Source organism: Pan paniscus, chromosome 14 (genome assembly GCF_029289425.2).
Source record: "Pan paniscus chromosome 14, NHGRI_mPanPan1-v2.0_pri, whole genome shotgun sequence".
Taxonomy (NCBI): domain Eukaryota; kingdom Metazoa; phylum Chordata; class Mammalia; order Primates; family Hominidae; genus Pan; species Pan paniscus.
This window is the reverse complement of record NC_073263.2, coordinates 95,238,577-95,257,547: the sequence shown is the minus strand read 5'-3', so window position 1 is coordinate 95,257,547 and position 18,971 is coordinate 95,238,577. Positions and strand designations below refer to the sequence as shown.

General features: G+C 35.5%; 1 protein-coding gene across 2 annotated transcripts in view; it reads right to left on the bottom strand.

The window, feature by feature from the left end:
* Window positions 1–18,971, bottom strand: part of GPC6 (glypican 6) — a 1,178,972-nt gene that overhangs the window by 686,090 nt on the left and 473,911 nt on the right. The gene's annotated exons all lie outside the window — the stretch shown is intronic.

Below are 18,971 nucleotides of genomic sequence, written 5' to 3'. Positions count from 1 at the left end.
CATAAGATAAAATAAGGCTGGGTGTGGTGGCTCACACCAGTAATCCTTTCACTTTGGGAAGCCGAAGTGGGTTGATCACTTGAGCCCAGGAGTTCAAAACCAGCCTGGGCAACATAGTGAGACCCTGTCTCTACAAAAAATAAAAAAATATATATATAATAATAAAAAAACCATTTAGCCAGGCATGGTGGTAGGCCTGTATTCCCAGCTACTTGGGAGGCTCAGGTCAGAGAATTACTTGATCCCGGGAGATTCAGGCTGCAATGAGCCATGATTGGGCCACTGAACTCCAGTCTTACTGACAGAGAAAGACCCTGTCTCAAAAAACAAACAAACAAAACCAAAAAGATAACTTGAAATAGTGAGACTCTGAAGAAGGAAGTCTGCAAAAATGGATGAACAGTGTTGGTACAGGAAATGAGAGTGCAATAATTTTTACAGAGGGTCAAGGAAGCTTCTCCACAGAGGTAGATTGAAGCTAAAACCCAAGTGTTTAAAAACAAAACCAAAAATACCCCAGCAAGGTGTTGATGGGAGTGAAGAGGGTTTCAGCTGGAGGGAACGGCAAATATCAAGGTCATAAGGACACAGTCACAGCAAACAGGCTAGAGGGGATAGTGTCTGTGAAGCAGCCAGGAAGGAGGATACCTGGTCAGGAATGTTTAGCAGCGAGTTCACAGAAGGGAGGCTTTGTAAGCCATGGAGAGGAGTTCAGATTTTATAGTTGTAAAATAAGAAGACCAAGGAGGGCCTCAGACAGGAAAGTGACACGTCCTGATATTTAGTTTTAAAACAGGGTTGGCAAACTGGCCAAATGGCTGGCCATCAGTTTGTGTAAATAAAATTTTATTGGAATGCAGCTATGCACTTTCCTTCATCTGTTTGTGGCTGGTTTCATGCTTGGTTTTGTGGTTTCATGTTATAACATCAGAGATGAGTAGATGTGATTGAGATAATATGGCCCACAAGCCCAAAACATTTATTATCTTCCCTTTAAGAGATCACTATGGCTGTTTATAAAGCATAAACCACGGGGGAAGGGCAAGAGTGTAAGCTGGGAGACCACTCAGGAGATTATTTAGTGGTCCAGGAAAGAGATGATGTGGGCCAGATAGGGCAAATGGGGTGGGGAGTGATGAAATGTGGATAGATTGTGGGGAGATTGTGTAATCAAATCTATAGAAGAATTACAGACAGAAAGAAAAATACAATATTCTGTAGCCAGTGGTCAGTTTAAGCTCTTCTACAATTCCTGAACAGAGTCCATATTTGAAAGCTTTCAACTTTACATGGTAAGAGCAGTATATTTTAGTGGAAAATATTATTACTATTATCTTCAGAGTTACACATCTCTCTGATTACAGTAATCGACTTAGGTGTTCCCCAAAATGAAATCACATGCCAGTAGGTAAAATGCTTGCCTTCTCTTTTCAGTGTCACTGTGTCAGTAAATATTTGTTCCTTAAAACCTTTTCCCAAGACTGTCCCCAATTATTCAATTATGCATAAAACAATGAGTAAATGGAGCCCTATCTATATAAATATATCAACATATAAACTCCAGCTGATTTTGCAAACAAGACTTTTCTCTCATCAACATTATCCTGCAAGAAAATAATTTCAGGGAGCAAGTCCATTTGGGCATCCCTTACACTGAGCATGCTAATTAGGAGGCCATCAGCCCAAAGCCTCTTACAGGTGGAAGACATTAAGTTCTAGTCCTAAGGGGGTAGTTGTCCTTGTATTGGAAGAATGTGACTCTTGATGAATGGGAAGATGGAGGCCATTGTGCAGGGATAACTACAAAAAAGAAATTACTTAGCTAACCACAGAAAAATTCCAGGCAGGGTGCGGGCATTCCAATTGCCCATCCTCAAAAAGGTGGGAGGACAGAGGACACTGGATGATTCCCAAGGAACTAAAACAGGTTTAGAAAAAAAGCGGAGATGTTACAGATTTGCAGATCTACATACATCTGACCTTAGAAGGGTTATGAAATTTTCTCTGACATACCCCGAGGGAAGGAAAATAGGATTTTAGATTAGGTTTTACAAACCCCTACTCTGTAATATGTGGACAAGGTCAACACATTTCAAAACTGTTTGGATGAACTTTTTCACATCTGGTTTGGGTTAGGAAGGTTATTGGCCAGGGAGTTTCAAACAAGGTGGAAACTTGAAGCCAATTTTATGGGTGTGAACTGAAACTGACAAAGAGCTATTTCAAACAGTCTGCTAGGAAACAGGGAGACCCTCCGAAAGGTCTGACATGAATGCACAGACGTAAATATGTCACCATGTTCGATACACGAATCAGAGAGCTCAAACAGTGCCACCAAGAAGAAAAATAAATAGCCTCCATAAGTGGGCATTTGCTTGATATATATGTGTGTGTGTGTGTGTGTGTGTGTGTGTGTGTGTGTGAAGGAAAAAGTCTTTATTTTGAATTTGATTGCATTTGTTGTCCTCCATGAAGTGAATGGTAGCTATGGATATCTAAATATAAATTAGATGAACTTTAATTGGGCCACTACATTTTCAGTGGGACAAAATGAAAGCATTCTAATTAATGCAGACCCATTGTTAAAGTCTGTCTTGTTTTCTATTGGCCAAAAATTTACTGACTTGCTAGATTATCTAAAGAGACAAAATAAAGTGAATGTATTTTATTATCCATTCACCAAATTATGTAATAGTGCATGTGTGGAAAACACTGATTTTCTTCTTTTTATTTTTGGTATTTTTGGTATTTTACAAATGGCTAGTTTTAAAAACAAATCATCTATTGGATATAGATGCTTTGTTAACAAATTAATAGGGACAAAGAGGAAACATAAAGTACAACAACTTAATGACTCTAATATTGATGATTGTTGGTAATGCACAGTCTTGGGGCTGTATAAACTGTAAACTGTGTCAAGATGAACTGACGAAATCTTTACCGGGCATGGGGGCCCTCTGAGAAATCTACTCTCTATTTTTCTGGAGTAAAATTTTTTACTCTTTTTTATTTCTAGCTCTATAATCTAAATAACTAGATTTAGCAGGTTAGAAAGGGTCTGAGAAGCATTCTTTTGTTTATTTGATATTTCTCCCTCTAATTCTACTTTTAGGAGAAAGGGAGTTTCATAATAAGTGGCTGGCTTATTATGTTGGTTCTTGATAAATCTTTTTAAGGCCTTACAACCAAGAGTAAACTCAAAGACTACTGAGAGCATGAGATAAAGATGATTTTTGTCTTTGTGATACTTAAAAACAATTAAAAAACAGCAAAAACACTACATGGCCTTCTACCCAATAATGTTAGCTGTTCTTCCACTCACTGAATATTATTTGATTTTGCTCACAAGTTTTAAGGATATTTGAAATTTTGATTCTACTCTTCAAGGTAATTTTATAACTTAAAGTCAATTAAAAATGACTAAACCTAGCTTCTTTAGGTAAACAACACAGGATTTAAGACTGAGCATTGAACTCTATAGGTTACATCATTATTGATCAAATCTTGCCTTTGAGTGCACAGAAGGCACTTTTTTAAAAATGTTAGGTTTCACAGAGATACAATTAGTTTCATTCTCTGTAGCACCTTAAATCCATGAGTGCAACAGGAGCAAACATTTTAGAGAAGATGATAAAATCGTTCTCATATATACGGATGTAACATCTCTAAGGGATGGATTTTCATCATACTACTATGAAATCAAGATAAATTGTGCATCAATGAATGATCGCACCTTTAAAGTGATATGCCAAGGATGCACAATTTTAGGTAAATAAATCTCAGTAAGTGATCCAAAAGTACAACAAAATGTACCAGGGAAAAGAGATATGACATAATATTAGAGAAAAGATGTGTTGAATCTTTATTTCTCAGATTACTTCTAAATCTGGGCATTAATCACCAAAAAACGATCACCTAAATTGAAGTCTGGTGATAACAGAAATTGATGTCTTTGAGATCATGGCAAAATATAATTTCTCTGTTGTACCAGAAATTTTATTTAGAAACACTTCATTAAAACAAACATATAAGATGAAGAATTCACTGTTTTTGCTTCCTGAAACAGAATCTCACAAGAAAGTATAAGATAGAAGTAATCAAACAGTCTAACCACAGGATTTGCTGATTTCATCAACAGAAATGATCAACAAATAGCTGTTGCTGAGAGTCACAGTAAATTCAGAAGAACAAAATTACATGCTTTAATTTTGTTTAAATGATGAATCAAGAAGAACATTAGTAACAAACTCCCCCTGAAAGCAATACATCTTCAAACTGAAAGTGTGTACCTGTGATGCAAACCAAATCTACTATAAGCAACTGCTGTCCCTACATGGGAAAATTCAGTCAGGGAATCTGAAGCTAGCATGGCCAGTACCATCGGTAAAAGCTTATGAAAATAAATTATTATTTACTTGTAGTAAAAAAATAGCCATTAAACAAGCTTAGCATCTCCATTCACCATTAAAAATCCTCTTTTAATTTTTTTCATGATGATATCTTAAGCCCTAAAAATTACAGGTGCTTCACCCTTAGGAGTAAAACACAAATATGAACCATTCAAACACCTGGGTCTGTCTCTGTTCAACCTTAACAAGGTTGATCCGAATTGCTGGGAAAGACAGAGAGATCTTTATTATCAACACATACAACTAGGTTGATAGGATTTTTTTGAACTAAATACACATTTTCCTTGCTACCTCTGACTTTCTTATTCAACAATCTTCTATTCCATGGATATTTCACCATCCTCTACACCAATACTCAAAAAAATTGTGAAATCTGGTTGGAATAAAAAGCCAGAAAATAGTACCTTTGTATAAAACTGCTTTGGTTGACTACAGGTAGCAGATGTGGATGAAGAAGTGTATCAGTTATCCATGGCTGGATAACAAATGACACCAAAAGGCAGTAGCTTAGAACAAGATTCCTAATCCACAGTTCCTATAGGTCAGAAATTTTAGTGTGGCTTAGTTGACTCCTGTGGCTCCGGGACTCTCGCCAAGCTGCAGTTATCTGAAGGCTTGGCTTGGAAGCAGTTTTTGCAATCTGATGTGAAATCATATACTGCTCCTTTTGCTGTACATCCTTCATTAGAAGTGAGTTGCTAGGTAAGACCATCCTTAAAGTAAGGGGATTACAGCAGGGTATGCACACCGGGGTACAGAGATCACGAAAAGATACATCAGAAACTGCCTCCCATAGGAAACATCAGCATCAAAACACAAGTAATGCATCCTGGATGCTCCAGAACAAAGGCTGGCTTTCTGCAAATATGTTCTCATCTTCATCAGTAAAACCTGTAGCAATATCAGCTCTACCTACAACAATGCACTGTTGGTAGGTAAAAGAGGCAAGGGGATTTTAAAAAGTAAAGCATCCTTATATTAAGAAAGTAATTACCAAGATTATTGCCATTGAGCTAAATGTTGTCAAATAGAAATGTATGTTATGGGTTGAATGGTATTCTCCAAAAATATATGCTGGGGTACTAACCCCTAATACCTGTGAATGTGATTTTATTTGAAAATAAGGTCTTCACAGACACAGTCAAGTTAAGATGAGGTCATGGGGGCTCAAGTGGCAGGGAGTGGCTAATTCAATATGACTAGTGTCCTTACAAGAAGAGGAGAAGAGACACCCAGGAAGAGGGACAGGCAATGATGGAGGCAGAGATTGGAGCGATGTGTCTACAGGTCGAGGAATACCAAGAATTGCAGGAGTGGAACAGAGGGAACAGATTCACCACTAGTGACTTTAGAGAGAGCCTGGCCCTGTCAACATCTGGATCTCAGACGTGCAGCTATAAGAACCATGAAAGAATAAATTTCTGTTTTAAGCAACCCAGTTTGTAGTACTTTGCTATGGTAGTCCTAGGAATTGAATACAATGTGTAAGTCAGAAAGCAAAGTAACAATTTTCCTGATGCTTCTTTGATATTTGAAATAAAAATCTTTATGCCAGCCATACGGTGGCTCTTCAATGATAGGTAAATAGACAAATTACATTTATTAAAATAAGAGGATGGGGGCACTAGTAAGACTTAGGTCTTACTAATCTAAGGGCTAATACATGCACTTCATTCCTTTAAATTAAACAAATTAATTTAAATACTTAAAAATCCAGTAAAATTTGGAAGTATTTGTCATATTACTCTTGTTTGGGTTTGATGCTGTTTTTGGTAATAGTGTCTCAATAATTATTTAGTTACTTAAAAAATACCGGTGAATGAAATATAATATTGTATGTACAGCCTAATTACAAGTACATATAAATGGAACCTCTACATATAAAAATATTCAGGAATGATTAATGAAAGATTAAAATGGCCATAATTGAAGGATTATTCTACATTAATATTATCCCTTAATCTTTAAACTTTCCTTTTTTGCATATTTACTATTTATTAAGAATACCATAAAACAATGTTATTTATTAAAGTACTTAAGTGAAGCTATTTAAAATCATTTATCTGCTGTATAATGTCAAAAATTCCAAGACATTGAATAATGAGTAAGGCTTAGAGGATTATCTTAAATATTAAAAATCTGAAAACATTACTTAGAATTTTTCAAAGCAAATGCATATTCTTATATTTATTATTTTTCTTTTTCACCCTTTCCATTGGTGTTTTGACTATATGGCCACAAAAATTGCATAAGTAGCAAAAGACTGCCTTACCATGTGGATGTCATGATCAATATTATTAGACAGAAAGAAACACAGACATACATGTATACTATTAAGTTACTTAAAGCTGATTATCTCTCGATACCACAGACACATAAGGACTAAGGAATGATTTAATAGCCAAAATAGCAGTAAATCAAAACCACATTTAATAATATTTTTGCTCTTAGAAAAGTAAACAGGTGTGCTTTCTTGCAACTGTGCTGTCTGACAAAACACACGGGCAGAATTTCATCCTAATACTTCCAGCTGTGTTAAGACCATCTGTTCATCCTTTTTAATTTTAATTAGTACTAGAGACTCTTTATTTCATCAATCTCATCAGCAAATTTGTGTTTGCATTTTGCCACACTTATGGATAAGAAGAAACAAGTCTGAAGTAATCAAAATTCTAACAATTCATCCCTTCTCTTAGTTTTACTTTAATCAGCTACTCTAAAAGCAAATAAAGTTGTTCCTTTTAATAATAATAGTTGTTTTCAGACTTTAAACCAACAAGATCAAAAAAGCCAAAGAAGGGCATTACACAATGGTAAAGGGATCAATTCAACAAGAAGAGCTAACTATCCACCCAATACAGGAGCACCCAGATTCATAAAGCAAGTTCTTAAAGACCTACAAAGAGACTTAAAGACTCCCACACAATAATAGTGGGATACTTTAACAACCCACTGTCAATATTAGACAGATCAATGAGACAGAAAATTAGCAAGGATATTCAGAACTTGAATTCAAGCTCTGGACCTAGCGGACCTAATAGACATCTACAGAACTCTCCATCCTAAATCAACAGAATATACATTTTTCTTAGCATCACATAGCACTTATTCTAAAACTGACCACATAATTGGAAGTAAAACACTCCTCAGCAAATGCAGAAGAATGGAAATCATAACAGTCTCTCAGACCACAGTGCAATCAAACTAGAACTCAGGATTAAGAAACTCACTAAAAACTGCACAGCTACATGGAAACTGAACAATCTGCTCCTGAATGATTACTGGGTAAATAATGAAATTAAGGCCAAAATAAATAAGTTATTTGAAACCAATGAGAACAAAGACACAACGTACCAGAATATTTGGGACACAGCTAAAGCAGTGTTTAGAGGGATATTTATAGCACTAAATGCCCACATGAGAAAGTGGGAAAGATCTAAAATTGACACCCTAACATCACAATTAAAAGAACTAGAGAAGCAAGGACAAACAAATTCAGAAGCTAGCAGAAGACAAGAAATAACTAATATCAGAGAAGAACTGAAGGAGATAGAGACAGGAAAAACCCTTCAAAAATCAATGAATCCAGGAGCTGTTTCTTGAAAAGATTAACAAAATAGATGGACTGCTAGCCAGACCAAAAAGAAGAAAAGAGAGAAGAATCAAATAGACACAACAAAAAACTGATAAAGGGGATATCATCACTGATCCCACAGAAATACAAACTACCATCAGAGAATACTATAAACACCTCTATGCAAATAAACTAGAAAATCTAAAAGAAATGGATAAATTCCTGGACACATACACCCTCCCAAGACCAAACCAAGAAGAAGTCAAATCCCTGAATAGACCAATAACAAGTTCTGAAATTGAGGCAGTAATAGCCTACCAACCAGGACCAGACAGATTCACAGCCAAATTCTATCAAACGTACAAAAAGGAGCTGGTACCATTCCTTCTGAAACTACTCCAAACAATAGAAAAAGAGGGAATCCTCCCTAACTCATTTTATGAGGCCAGCATCATCCTGATACCAAAACCTGGCAGAGACACACAAAAAAAGAAAATTTCAGGCCAATATATCAGATGAACATCAATACGAAAATCCTCAATAAAATACTGGCAATCGAAATCCAGCAGCACATTAAAAAGCTTATCCACCATGATCAAGTTGGCTTCATCCCTGGGATGCAAGGCTGGTTCAACATATGCAAATCAATAAATGTAATCCATCACATAAACAGAACCAACGACAAAAACCACATGATTATCTCAATAGATGCAGAAAAGGCCTTCATAAAATTAAACACGACTTCATGCTAAAAACACTCAATAAACTAGGTATCAATGGATCGTATCTCAAAATAATAAGAGCTTTTTATGACAAATATGCAGCCAATATCATACTGAATGGGGAAAAGCTGGAAGCATTCCCTTTGAAAACTGGCACAAGACAAAAATGCCCTCTCTCACCACTCCTATTCAACATAGTATTAGAAGTTCTGGCCAGGGCAATCAGGCAAGAGAAATAAATAAAGCGTGTTCAAATATGAAGAGAGGAACTCAAATTATCTCTGTTTGCAGATGGCACGATTGTATATTTAGAAAACCTCATTGTCTCAGCCCCAAAACTTCTTCACCTGATAAGCAACTTCAGCAAAGTTTCAGGATACAAAATCAATGTGCAAAAAACACAAGGATTCCTATACACCAATAATAGACAAACAGAAAACCAAATCATGAGTGAACTCCCATTCTCAATTGCTACAAAGAGAATAAAATTCCTAGAAATAAAACTGACAAGGGATGTGAAGGACCTCTTCAAGGAGAACTACAAACCACTGCTCAAGGAAATAACAGAGGACACAAACTAATGGAAAAACATTCCATGCTCATGGATAGGAAGAATCAGTCGTGAAAAATGGCCATACTGCCCAAAGTAATTTATAGATTCAATGCAATTCCCATCAAGCTACCGTTGACTTTCTTCACAGAATTAGAAAAAAACTACTTTAAATTTTATATGGAACCAAAAAACAGCCCGTATAGCCAAAACAGTCCTAAGCAAAAAGAACAGAGCTGGAGGCATCATGCTACCTAACTTCAAACTATAATACAAGGTTACAGTAACCAAAACAGCTTGGTAATGGTACCAAAACAGATATATAGATCAATGGAATAGAACAGAGGTCTCAGAAAAATACTACACATCTACAACCATCTGATCTTTGACAAACCTGACAAAAACAAGGAATGAGGAAAGGATTCCCAATTTAATAAATGCCGTTGGGCAAACTGAAACTGGACCCCTTCCTTACACCTTATACAAAAAATAACTCAAGATGGAATAAAGACTTAAATGTAAGACCTAAAACCATAAAAATCCTAGAAGAAAACCTAGGCAATACCATTAAGGACATATGAATAGGCAAAGACTTCATGCCTAAAACACCAAGAGCAATTGCAACAAAAGCCAAAATTGGCAAGTGGGATCTAATTAAACTAAAGAGCTTCTGTACAGGAAAATAAACTATCATCAGAGTGAACAGACAACCTACAGAATGGGAGAAAATTTTTGCAATCTCTCCATCTGACAAAGGGCTAATATCCAGAATCTACAGGGAACTTAAACAAATTTACAAGAAAAAAATAATTAACCCCATCAAAAGTAGGCGAAGGATATGAACAGACACTTTTCAAAAGAAGACATTTAGGCGCCCAACAAACATGAAAAAAAGCTCATCACTGGTCATTAGAGAAATGCAAATCAAAACCACAATGAGATATCATCTCATGTCCATTAGTATGGCAATCATTAAAAAGTCAGGAAACAACCGGTGCTGGAGAGGATGTGGAGAAATAGAAATGATATTACACTAATGGTGGGAGTGTAAATTAGTTCAACCATTGTGGAAGATAGTGTGGCAATTCCTCAAGGATCTAGAACTAGAAATACCATTTGACCCAGCAATTCCATTAGTGGGTATAATCCCAAAGGATTATAAATCATTCTACTATAAAGACACATGCATACATATGTTTATTGCGGCATTATTCACAATAGCAAACACTTGGCACCAACTCAAATGCCCACTAGTAATAGACTGGATAAAGAAAATGTGGCACATATACACCATGGAATACTATGCAGCCATAAAAAAGAATGAGTTCATGTCCTATGCAGAGACATGAATGAAGCTGGAAACCATCATTTTCAGCCAACTAACACAGGAACAGAAAAGCAAACACTGCATGTTCTCACTAATATGTGGGAGTTGAACAATGAGAACATATGGGCACAGGGAGGGGAACATCACACACCAAGGTCTGTCAGGGGTGAGGGGCAAGGGGAAGGATAGCATTAGGAGAAATACCTATTACATGACTGGTTGATGGGTGCAGCAAACCACCATGGCACATGTATACCTATGTAACAAACCTGCACATTCTGCACATGTATCCCAAAACATAAAGTATAATTAAATAATAATAACTAAAAAATAATAGTTGTTTTCCATAAACTGAGTGAAATCAGCATCATGTTATAAAAGAGATGCCAGGAATTATTAGGCATATATTTAATAGATGATGCCATTTTTATCCACATATATTCATTCCACATGACTTATTCTTCCCCTGCTTTTTGAAAACTCAATAGTAAGGGTTACCCACTGTGAAGTCATTTCCATAATATTATAATTACATTCAAGGACATTCAGGTAGATTTTATTTACACACCTACATATTTATTTATTTTCCAACTTATTTACACTTAAATCAGAATTTTAAAAGAAGACTCTAATTTTAAAAACCAAATAAATATGCTTTCATTATGAAGGTAAACTGGACCTTTTATTCATAGAATAACTATAGTACTCAAGTTGAACTATCTGCATTAAAAAGTAGATTTTTTTTTCTGGTCTTAAGCATTCAACTTTTTGTTACACTGTGTGTGTGTGTGTGTGTGTGTGTGTGTGTGTGCACCCATGCGTCACTTAACAAGGATGTTTTGAGTAATGCATCCTTAGGTGATTCTGTCCTTGTATGAACATCATAGTGTGTACTTACATAAACCTACATGGTGTAGCCTACTACACACCTAGACTACATGGTATATAGCCTGTTGCTCCTAGCCTGAAAACCTGTACAGCATTTTACTGTACTGACTACTGTAGTCAATTGTAACATAATGGCAAGTATTTGTGCATCCAGACACAGAAAAGATACAGTAAATATATGGTATAAAAGATAAATAATAGTATACCTCTATACAACACTTACCATGAATGGAGTATGAAGGACTGGAAGTTGATTTGGTGAGTCAGTGATTGAGGTATGAGTGAATATGAAGGCCTAGGACATTACTGTACACTACTGTAAACTATAAACACTGTACACTTAGGCTATACTAAACTTACAAAGACTTATAAACTTTCTTTCATCAATAATAAATTAACCTTAGTTTATTGTAATGTTTTTATTTTATAAACCTTTTAACTTACTGACTCTTTTGTAAAATCACTTTACTTAAAACACAAAAACATTGTACAGCTGTACAAAAATATTTTCTTTCTGTATATGCTAACTCTATATCCTTTTTTCTATTTACTTTTTTTTTACATTTTAATTTTGTTTTTGTTAAAAACTACAACACAAACACACACATTACCCTAGGCCTACACCTGGTCAGTATCATCAATATCACTGTCCTCCACTTCCACACCTTGTCTCACTGGAAGGTCTTCAGGGAAAAGACCTGAAGCTGGCATGAAGCGGTCCTCTCCTGTGACAATAATGCTTCTCCTAGAAGACCTCCTGAAGGACCTGCCTAAGGCTGCTTCACAAGTAACTTTTATTTTTTCTAAGTAGGAGGTGTACGCTCTGAAATAATGATTAAAACATAGTATAGTAAATGCATAAATGAGTGACATAGTAACTTATTATTTTCAAGTAGTATGTACTGTACATAATTCTAAGTACTATACTTTTATTATACAACTGGCAGCAGAGTAAGTTTGTTTACGCCAGCACCACCACAAACACATGAGTAATGCACTGTGTTATGATGTTATGATAGCTATGAGTCACGAGGGGATACGAAAGTTTCAGCTCTTTTATAATCTTATGGTACCACCATTGTAGATGCAGTCCTTCATTGACTGAAACATCCTTATTCAATGCATGACTGTATATGATATCTAGAATACACAGGGCTTCTCAAACATTAATGTGCATACAGATCACACCTGGCAATCTTATCGAATACATTTCTAATTCTGTGGGACTGAGTGAGGCTTGAGATTCTGTATTTTTTTGGTTACACATACATTATTTAGTCCTCATGATATGCCAATGTAGTTTAAAATAATCACCATTCCCATTTTGCACATGAGAAAATACAGAATTTAAGTAAAATGGTTCATAATCGCATAGCTTACAATTAAACTATTTCTCATATATTTCATATTCTTGAAACTGATATCTTTCTCTGTTTTCAACTTTTATTTTAGATTCAGAGGATATATGTATAAGTTTGTTACCTGGTTATACTGTGTGACGCTGAAGTTTGGGGTATGAATGATCTCATCACCCAGGTACTGAGAATAGTGCTCAGTCATTAGCTTTTCAACCATTGCTTCCCTCCCTTCCTCCTTCCCTCCCCTCTTTAGTAGTACTCAGTTTCTATTACTGCCATCTTTATGTCCTCAAGTACCCAATATTTAGCTCCCACTTACAAGTGAGAATATTGGTATTTGGTTTTCAGTTCCTGCATTAATTGTCTTAGGATAATGGCCTTCAGCTCCATCCATACTGCTGTAAAGGACAGGATTTCATTCTTTTTATGGCTGTGTAGTATTCCACGGTGAATATGTACCATATTTTCTTTATTCAGTCTACCATTGATGGGCATCTAAGTTGACTCCACGTGTTTGTTTTTGTGAATAGCGCTGTGATGAACATATGAGTGCATGTGTCTTTTTGGTAGTACTGAGATAGAAATTCAGCAGAACTAGTTTCCAAGACAACAGGTCACAAGACCCCACTGATAAGACAGGATACAGTAAAGAAATCAGCCTAAACCACCTGGAACCAAGATGGCAGCAAAACTGACCTTCATTGCTCCTTATATGCTAATTATACTGTATTTCCATAGTAAAAATATACCCCTGTCACCATGACAGTTTTTGTTTACCATGGCAACCACTGGAAAAAGCCCTACATGATAAAGAAAAGGGACTGTTCCCTGGTTCCTGGAAATCACTGCATCTTTCCATGAAAAGCTTATGAATAACCCTCCCTCTAATTATGCATATTAAACATAGTAACACTGCCGACCTAAGACCCTCCCAGCATGTCTTCTCTCTGAGACTGCCTTGCTCCATCTGTGGAGAAGCACTCCAATAAACTTTACTTTGGCTTTCTCCTTGTGATTTGCTCCTGAATTCTTTCTTGTACAAAATCAAGAACCCATCTCCCATGACCCCCTCAAGGACCAAGGGTCTGCCCAGCATCAGTATGATTTTTGTCCTTTGGATTTATACCCAGGAATGGGAACACTGGGTCAAATGGTAGCTCTCTTTTAATTTCTTTGATAAATTTCCAAACTGCTTTCCACAGTGGCCAAACTAATTTATATTCCCAGCAACAGTGTATAAGCATTCCTTTTTCTCTGCAGCCATGCCAGCATCTGTTGTCTTTTGACTGTTTAATAATAGCCATTCTGACTGGTGTGAGATGGTATCTCATTGTGGTTTTGATGTGCAGTACTCTGATGACTAGTGATGATGGGCATTTTTTCATAGGTTTGTTGGCTGATTATGTCTTCTTTTGAAAAGTGTCTGTTCATGTGTTTTGCTCATTTTTCTAATGGGGTTGTTTTTCATTTGCTCAATTGTTTAAGTTCCTTATAGATTCTGGATGTTAGATTTTTGTTGAATGAATAGTTTGTGAATATTTTCTCCCATTCTGTTGGTTGTCTGTTTACTCTGTTGATGGTTTCTTTTGCTATGTAGAAGCTCGACAGTTTAATTAGGTCCCACTTGTCAATTTTTGCTTTTCTGTTGCAATTGCTTTTGAGGACTTAGTCATAAATTCTTTCTCAAGACTGATGAACAGAATGGTGTTTCCTGGGTTTTCTTCTAGGGTTCTTATAGTTTGAGGTCTTACACTTAAATATTTAATCCATCTTGAGTTAATTTTTGTATATGGTGAAAGGTATGGGTCCAATTTCATTCTTCTGCATGAGATCCTGCCTTTTTAATGCTCTCCCAGGTGCTGTTAGAGCTGCTAGCCTGAGATACCACCTTCGTTACCAAATATGTAGAATAAGTGTTGCCGATATAAAAATATCATAAACTGCTGTAGTTACATGAAGTTTACATTAAGTAGTATTAAACAGCTCATTTTTTTTACAAATGGGCAATTAACATCACTAAATATAGAACTAGAAGTTATTTTTAAATCAATTCCAGAATGATTCTCATTTTCTAGTAATGACATAAAATCATAAAGTACGTACTGTACAGAAGAAAGTAGTTCAAGGTTTCAGTGAGCTATAATTATGCCATTGCACTCCAGCCTGGGTGACAGCACAAGCTGCTGTCTCCAATTATAAATAGATAAATAAATCCAAAATAAATATATTTGTACGTGTTATTCTCTCCCTTTTTTTGTTTCTGACATTGTTATTTATTTTTCTCATCTTTATTCTTAATTAGTCTTGGCAATAATTTGTCTATTTTATTGGCTTTTTAAAAGAACCAGATCTTGCTTTATTAACAACTTTACTTTGTTGTTTTCTATTTATTGAGTTCTGCTTTTATGTTATCTCCTTTCTACTTCTTTAGGTTAATTTTTTCTGTAGCTCCTAGAGTTTACTACTTTGCTCACTTACTTTTAGTCCTTATGTTTACTAGTAATTGCATTTATTGCTAAAGTTTTAATCTTAATATTGAATCCTATATTTTGGATAAAATGTGTTTTTGCACCTCCATTTCTAAAATGTTAAAATTTATGTTTTTAATTTCTGTTTAATCAAAGAGCCATCCAGATACATCTCTTAAATTGCTAAGAGGTTTTTAATAAATAAATACATAAATATATATTTATTGCCAATTCTTTTGAAGTGAATATATAATTTTATTATATTTTGATTGAAAATACATTCTGTATGTTGCCTACTTTTAGAAATTTTTTTAAAATGCGGCTTAATACGTTAGCAATTTTTAAAATATGCTATTATCTTCTGAAATATATATTATTAGCAGTCTTGTCCTAATATTTCAGGAAATATAAATGGAATTGATTTTGTTCCCCAGGAAAATATTTGATTGGTGCAAAAGTAATTGTGGTTATTGTCATACTTAAAAAAATGGCAAAAACTGGTATTAATTTTACACCACCTAATATAAATTGGGTAGGCATACACAGAAGAGAAAAAAACAGGACAAAATATACCAGAAATATTGGATAGAAAAACTACACTCCATTTAGGACTCCCCAAAAATTATTTTAATAGGTAAATTTGATCATACATATAAGGGGCACAGTCTTCTATTTTATTCAAGGTGTTCACACAGGAAAAGACAGGCAGACTTGATAGGCAAAACCATCATTTGATCAGATTATTATCACTTAATAAACTAGGTACCCAAAGCCAAAACAAAATATTGATACACAGGGGACAGGTGAGGACATACTTTATATTGATTTTCCCACCCTACTGATGCGTGCTACCTCCCTGCATTTCATTAACTTGGTCTATTTGGGGTTCAGTGTTTTATATTTCATATGATTGCCCTATTATGATAGTTTTTAGTCTGAAAGGACATATCTTCTCTCTCATTCTTTGTCAATAGTGTCTTGGCATTTTTGCACATTACTCCATATATTTTTTAGTGTCAACTTGGTGAGCAAATTTTATAAATCATAAGGATTTGCATCTGATAAAATGCTGCTATATGAAAGAGGTGATAGAGTGGACTACTCCTTAAATATTGTGAGACATGGTTTCCTGTGCTCCTTGACTCTTGAAAGCAGAGCCTGGAACACAGGCTGCCATGCAAGGATTTTCCTTTGAAAAGTGATGCCAAGTAGCAAGAGTGAGGGAGGTAGCATGCATCAGTAGGGAGGGAAAATCAATGTGAAGTGTGTCCTCCAGTTAGTCTACACAGCGGGCAACTCGGGCTTGATCTCACCATGATCCTCTAAGGAACCATGTATAATGTACTTGTGAATTGTCTTACCAAGAAACAGAGAGGGGGGCATTTTTTCTCCAATTCTTATAATCATGGGTTGCCATTTTAAATGTTAGTTCCTGTCCCTTTCCAGGCTATGCTTGGGTGAATAAAGGAAGATGTCCTGCCAGTATCCAGTGGTCTTATCAGAAATGCCCTGGGGCAGAAAATTAGAGCGGAATAGTGCAGCTAAGGAAGCTGACTCTTGGTTTGACTTAATCTGGTGGCTAGAATAAAAGGTGTATTAGAGTCCAAGAATTTCCAATACAGAACAACTGGAGATTCTTAGACCAAAAAAAAAATTTTTTTAAAGACATTAGATGGGATGACATATTTATGTCTGATTTTATCTATACCATGACATTATGCTGGCTTTCTGAATGTGCTATGGTTTGGCTGTGACCCCAAACAAATCTCATCTTGAACTGTAGCTCCCATCATTCCCACGTGTCCTGTGAGGGAGGGCAGTAGGAGGTCATTCAATCTTGGGGGCGGGTTCTTCCTGTTCTCACGATAGTGAATAGGTCTCACGAGATCTGATGGTTTTATGAACGGGAGTTCCCCTGCACAAGCTCTCTCTTGCCTGCTTCCACGTTCATTTTCCACCATGATTGTGAGGTCTCCTCAGCCATGTGGAACTGTGAGTCACATCCAGAAACTCAGAAACAGCTACACAAGACCTTGAAAACATTTAGAGTTTTAATGTCATCTCTTCTTTCAGATGTACCATTTTGTCACCTGAACTTGGAAGGCTTTACTCCTTATCTCTAGCTTATCACTTATAATTTCTCAGCCTTGTTTTAGCTGCACTTCATTAATCTGTAATGAATTTAAACATATGGTCATATTCAGGTGATTTTAATAATTTGGGGCAAAGGTGGAAAAAGAATGAACAAGTTATGAACAGAAATGCTTTCAGTCTTCTAATAAGTAATTTATTTTTAACATTGAATATATGATTATATTGTTTATCTTAAGGTGTTTTAATTACAATTTATAATTTGCCTACCTTCAAGAGTACTTAAGTTATGCACAATAAGCATGTTTACACATTTAGGAAAATAGGCTAGTTTAATTTTCAACATTAGAGGCTATTACTTAACAAAATTATAATGGTTCAAACCCTTCAGAAAATTCTACACTATAATTTCTATAAGTTTCTTCATACAGATCATATTTTTGGGGGGGGGGGGACTTTAAATGACAAATTAATTTACACAAGGCAAAAAACTGAGGAATAGTCAAATTTTAAGAACAAAATAATAAAATATTTACAATGATAACTTATAGGAGCCAGTGGACAGATAACGATTCCTAATAGACGAGATGAGGAAGCTGGCTCTGTTTCTTGGAATACCATTGTGTTTTTCTCTCCTACACATACCATTATTGGTTTCTGTGTACATCACAAGGATCATATCTGCCTGATTCACTACACAAGATGTGATATCTTGGACAGATTTGGCAGGATGAACATGCAAAATACATGAACTAAATTTCCCAACTCTTAGTGCTCTGTACCAAGATACCCTTGTGTCATTTAAAGTCCACCTGAGGTGCTATCTTTTAAATGACAGATATGCATACTATCTTTAATAGTAATCCTCTGTGGAGTTCACTAACAATATTAGAGATGCATTTACTTTTGTTCAAGAGTATTACAATAATTTCTTCTTTACCAGACCAAGTTTTAATTACTTCAAATATGTTCATGTAATTCAAAATATGCATTCAAGAAAAGAAGCCCTTCAACCAAAAGGATCTTCCTATTTTTGTCTCCTAGAATACTCTATCCATGAATGTAAGTATTTCCACTGAAAATGAAATTGAAACCATTCATTCCAATGGTAATTTACAAGCAAGGGGAAGTAAGCTATGTAAACCCTTGTAATTGATGGACCTTATTTATATAGCCTTTCTGAGTGTGCTTTTAATTATGTTTGTTCCTAGTCCTGAACTGTTATTTATAATATTTTCTCTTAATAATTTGAAAAATATGCTAGTACTTCCTGATGGGAATCTGGTTTTTAACTAGCCAAGTGTAAACTACTCAAATCTTTTCTCTGTCAATTAACTAAGAGAACCACATCCAAAATAGGCCTGACACTAAAAGACACTTAGTGACACTATTTATCTTTAACACTGTTGAGTAAACCCAAAGTCCCAGTTTGGAGATACACAATGTATTTTTTCCAATAATGATGAAACACCTAAGAATCTAAATCTGTTTCTGAATTTCCTGCTTTCATTTTAAGACAAATTATGCTCAGCTGCACAAACAAAGTAATTGACAACAGAATTTCAGTAGGAAGAAAGAATGTTT